We start from the raw sequence: 6,120 nt of genomic DNA on the forward strand, positions 1-6,120 counted from the left end.
TGCAAGTGATATTTAATTGTATATATGTATAGCCGCAAAGTTATAGGCGTATGCTCAGGACCACCGCTTAACAAATATACATTAACTACACATATTAATTACCTTGAAAGTGTGTTTGTTTGTTAGTTTATTGATTTTTTGTTTTATCCTTCAATCACGTTATAAAAGTGCAACGGATCTACGTGATTGGCGTCATCATCATCATCATGATCATCATGATCAACCCATCACCGGCTCACTACTCTCCTCTCAGAGTGAGAAGGGTTTTGGCCATAGTCTACCACGCTGGCCATATGCGGATTGGTAGACTTCACACACCTTTGAGAACATGAAGAACTCTCAGGTATGCAGGTTTCCTCACGATATTTTCCTTCACTGTTAAAGCAAGTGATATTTAATTAATTAATACGCACATTACTCCGAAAAGTTAGAGGTGCGTGCCCGGGATCGAACCCCCGACCTCCGATTAGAAGGCGGACGTCCTAACCACCAGGCTATCACAGCTGTTTTGCGTGTGATTTGCGTGGGTAGGTATATTTAAAACCTGGAGAATGACATGGGCTATTTTCATCCCGGAAAATCAAAGACTTCCCACTGGATTTTTAAATCCACCTGGATGAAGTCGCGGGTATCAGCTAGAAAACTACTAAAACAGAACCCTGCCAAAAAAGTTGGAAGAAAGACGATGGATAAAAACGCAGCGTTCAAAACGCCGGCCTGTGTCGTGTCATCCCTTCAAAAATCTCCCATACATAGGCGCCGGCGCTTAGATAAGCTATTGCCCTATTGGATATTGATCCCCAAAACACGTGTCCCGTTGTACGGAACCTGTGTATGGGAACCACACGCACCTGCTCTTAAAAGCTTTATTGGGTAAGCGTGCGGCGTTTAAGAGTGGTTTAAACTTTAAGTCAGTCATAAACATTTTAAAGGCATTTTTTGATTTTATTTGCGTTATTAAAATAAGCGTAACTAATGATTGGTTTATCATAAACACGACTCTTCATCATAAACAGCAGCCAACAGTTCGCTTATCGTTTTTGAGTTTAAATTCGTCACGAAATAAACAAAAAAACGATCGGATTCAATTACTTCGGTAGAAAAAAAATCGAAAAATTCTTTAAATGCTTACCTACTTCTTATCCAATTTTTTTTTGTAACTTAGATTTTATTTTAATATCTCAGTACTTAACTAGGTATAAATCCTTTTGACACTCGCTTCCTTTATTAGCCCCTATATTTATTTTTATTTTTATTCAGATACAAGTTAGCCCTTGACTGCAATCTCACCTTGTGGTAAGTGATGATGCAGTCTGAGATGGAAGCGGGCTAAGTATGACAGTTTTTATTAAACCAACATCCCTTTGGTTTCTAGTTTCTACACGGCATCGTACCGGAGCGCTAAATCGCTTGGCGGCACGGCTTTGCCGGTAGGGTGGTAACTAACCACGGCCGAAGCCTCTCACCAGAACAGACCAGAAATTTAGAAATTATAAAATTTCAAACCCCTGCCAGGAATCGAACCCGGGACCTCCCACTAATAAGAACACAGGGTTTTCCACTACGCCAAAGAGGTCTTCAGGTTCTCTGAATGAGAATGGTTTACTCATAGTTGCCACGCTGGCCAAGTGCGAATTGGCAGACTTCACACATCTTTAAGAACATTCTCTGTCGTGTAGGTTTCCTCACTATGTTTTCCTTCACCGTTAGGGCGTTTGTGCACTCATCCGGATGCGGTTCATATCCACTATCCGTGATTCTTCGAAGTGGATGTCATACAAATACGTAAGTACATTCGATTCGTCTTTTTTTGACGGATCCTTAAAATCACGGATGAGTGCACAAACGCTGATATTTAATATACTAGACTACTACACTACTATTATGTTTATTAGTATATTACACACCACCTGCAATCTAATTTTCCTTATACTTTCCAATCTTCAAGGTTGCCTGGTAGAGATCGCTAATTAGCGATAAGGCCGCCTTTTGTATCTTCCTTCTGTCTGTGTTTTTTATTCTTTAATGTAATCCTTCTTGTGGTTGTGCAAATAAAGTGTATTTATTATTATTATTACTATAAATGATATTATTGTAGTGGCTAGTATTAGTGCTAGCGCGTAAGTGTGGGTGCTAGTGTGGGTGTGTGGGTGCGCGTGGTACACGCGGTGCACGTGGGTGTTTGATGTATTAATATTGGTGGTGCTTTTAAGGTTATCGCGGTGGAAGGTGATCTGGCGATAGACCGATGCCGTGCCACCGGGGCGCACAGGCGCAGGGGAAACCGCTTTATATTTGTTTTTTTAGGGTTCCGTAGTAAACAAGGAACCATGTAAACAAGGAACATAGTTTCACCTTGTCCGTCCGTCCGTCCGACCGTCCGTCCGTCCTCGGTTATTTAAAGTTTTGAAAACAAAAGCATCTGTAGCTTACCTTCTTTGACTTTGCTCTTTGACTACTTTAACTTTAATAGAGTTAAAACATTATGAAAATTTACTTTACTCACAAAAGTCTGAGTAAAGTAAATCTTTCTCGTTGCAACTCTTTTCATTTTTTTAAATTAAAAAATTTAATTTTAAATAAAAAAAAACAAAACTATAAATAAAACGTAAACTACAAACTAGAAATACTGAAATGGCAATGAGCAGGTCATGTCTGTCGCAGAACCGACGGCCGTTGGGGCTAACGGTTCTGGTAGGCGCAGCGTAGGATGACCTCCAACCCGCTGGTCCAATGATCTGAAGAAGCGAGAAGCGGATGGATGAGAAAGGCAGAGGACCGTGTTTGGTGACGCGCTCTTGGAAAGGCTTTTTTTCAGCAGTGGACGCATGCAGGCGATGTAATGGAATGGAAAATTTAAATTTTTTCACAAACCTATACCAGGATCCCGGTATTGAAAATAAATATTTCGGTATTAATACCGGTATTGAAAAAATCCGGTATTGGAAAGCCCTATAGTACTTAGTAGTGAGCCGGCGATGGGTTGACCATAATGTGCATAATTCCTAAGTCCCGTTCGCCTGTACTCCATTACTAAGCCCCCGTACAGAGCTCGTTAGCTTTTATTTGGACGCCGGACTCCTGTTCCGATACTACACTGCTGGCCAAATATTTAGGGCACGCTGATTTATTAGCAACAGAGCTATCAAATAAAACAGATCATTGAGTTTTAAACCGCATTTAATATTATAAGTTATAGACACGAATTCGTTCATAAATTAATATGATTGATTGGGCTGCCACAACCGCAAAAAAATTAATAAGTATGAAAATTAAATATCTGAGACCTGCCGGCATAGTGTATGAGCATTGTCATACCTATATTATTGGTCATTAACTCATTAGACTACCCGTTACTTTACGATCGTGTTGTTGCTTACCACCGCGCTGTGCCGAAAGATAAAATTCGCTTTTTACTATAACTAGCTTATGCTCGCGACTTCGTCCGCGTGGACCACACAAATTTCAAACCCCTATTTCACCCCCTTAGGGGTTGAATTTTCAAAAATCCTTTCTTAGCCAATGATATTAGAAGAAAATAGGTAGATACGTTATACGCGGACCGCAAGTGGCACGTTAAAACTAAGCTAATTAGCAAACCTGAGCTCAGTCGCCCGCTGTCGTCGCGCTATCGATGACGTCGTTGATAGTAATGTGTATTTTGTTTTCGTCTCCCAAAACAACCGAAAATGCCGTCGTGTGTGATGAGATTCTGCACAAACTACACAAGCAAGGTTTCCAAAAGTCAAGGAATCACATTTCATTCGTAAGTAAAACTATTTCTTTTATATAATTCGTATTTTTCACTTATTTAACAATAACAAACTCGTGCACGTTCGTGTAAAATGCAACTCGTTGCAATTTGTACCTTATGTCACATGCCATAAGTACGTATCAAGTTATCGTTGTACGTATTTTAAAGTTTCCGATCAAAGAATATAAAATAAACAGATATTTTGGCTATGGGTATGTAGATTGTGTAATAGTAAATATTTTCAAAAATAAAAAATATTTTCATTTCACATTTTATTCCTTTACCTACCTTCCCGCGGCTTCGTCCGCGTAAAATTTAGTAATTTTATTTCGACTTCTTTTCCATGTATGGGAGCCCCCTTTATTTAATTTAATTTAATTTTTATTATTTTTATTATAGCGGCAATAGAAATACATTCTGTGAAAATTTCAACTGTCTACCTATTACGGCTTACGAGATACAGCCCGCTGACAGATGGACGTACAGACAGCGGAGGCTTAGTAATAGGGTCCCGTTGGCACCCCTTGGGCACGGAACCCTAAAAACGAGCGGAACCGCGGGAAAAAGCTAGTTCGTAATATATTAAATACCACAGTATAAGGTTTTTATTTTACTATACAACTACAGTGTAGGCATAAATCGGCATTAGCCGAAAAGACTTTACTGTTTTTTTTTTCTTTGGAGTTTCTAGTTTACCGTCTCGTCCCGTCTCTTTTACGCTCGCATTATTAGGCATATATCCGTCCTTCTTCCACTCTTCTGTGCAGGACGAGGTAGTGCAAAATATAACCGTCTCTTTTTCGTGCGCAACTGAAGCTGAGGTTATTAGTTCACCGTCCTTTACTCTCTGTTGTGTGAGGTTAAAATACTATCTATGCGTTTATGTGTGTTGAGTCTTTCGGCGCTGACGCAGCGTGCCATTAATAAACATCGAATTTGATATAAGTAACCTATCTACCTCTTTTTCTTCTAATATCATTGTTCTTAGCGGATGCCTACTTCATAATAGATATCTGCATGCCAAATTTCAGCCTGATCCGTCCAGTAGTTTGAGCTGTGCGTTGATAGATCAGTCAGTCAGTCAGTCAGTCAGTCAGTCAGTCATTCAGTCACCTTTTCCTTTTATATATTTAGATTTCTCATTAAGTGAAATTTGTATATCTGATTTCTTTTGAGAATAAAATTCTTTAACCACAAATAAAACAATAAATATTATGTTCCTGCCAATCATGTACGCTACGTACAATTTTCCAACAAAGTCTAAGAAAAGACATACTTAGTATGAAAATGACAGCGGTTTTTACTACAACCCATACCAATATTATAAAATGCGAAAGTGTGTCTGTCTGTCTGCCTGTCTGTCTGCTAGCTTTTCACGGCCCAACAGTTCAACTGATTTTTATGAAATTTGGTACAGAGTTAGCTTACATCCCGGGGAAGGACATATAGGATACTTTTTATCCCGTAAAATTAAAGAGTTCCCACGGGATTTTTAAAAACCTTAATCCACGCGGTCGAAGTCGGGCATCATCTAGAAGGTAATGATATACATGAAAGAGAAAATGTTACAAAAAGAAAATGTCAGTGGTTTTTCCTACAGGACGGCATCCTTCTGGAAAAGACTGACACACAGTACAAACGCTATCTTGTGTGCCGTTGTAGAGGATCTTAGTAATCCTTTTACAAAACAATGTTCCAACCTGCATCGGTGCGACAATAACACCTTCACTTAGATTGGTTTTTTTAAATTGTTAGCTCCATTATTTTTTTTACATTTATATTCTTATTCTATTCTATTTTAATATTAATTTCATCCGCTTCATATTATGTGTGTATTGTTATGGGTTGTATTTTCATTGCCTGAAATAAAAATTATTTATTATTATTACAGTAGTAGGTAGGTACCTAATCTCCCGAAAAGGAAACAAAACAGTCAGAAATTTTTTATTCTACAACTTCAGTGCTCGATTATTGTGTCCCGCAGTGCACGTCGGGTTTCTCAGTGGTTATCAGTGTTCAATACATGTGCACAGTTTAATGTTCTCATTCTGTTTTACTCATTAATTGATGCGAGCCGATGATGCTCAAAAGAGCAAAATAAAATCAATTTACTCACGCCCGATGACTAAATATCATTCTAAGAATATATCTCTATACCGGATGCACTATGAGACCTAAGTATATGTCTCATAGCGATCATACACTTTCGCTAATTGATATCAATTAGTGAAGTTCCGTTTGCGTTTTACTTCTAAAAAGAGTCTATAAAGTCCTGCAAATTGCTATTGCGCTGGAACCATGTCTCATTAACATCGAAATGACGTCATTTTGACGTCAACCGAAATAAAAATATACCTACCATTAGC

The sequence above is a fragment of the Maniola hyperantus genome, chromosome 24 (genome assembly GCF_902806685.2).
Source record: "Maniola hyperantus chromosome 24, iAphHyp1.2, whole genome shotgun sequence".
NCBI classification, from domain to species: domain Eukaryota; kingdom Metazoa; phylum Arthropoda; class Insecta; order Lepidoptera; family Nymphalidae; genus Maniola; species Maniola hyperantus.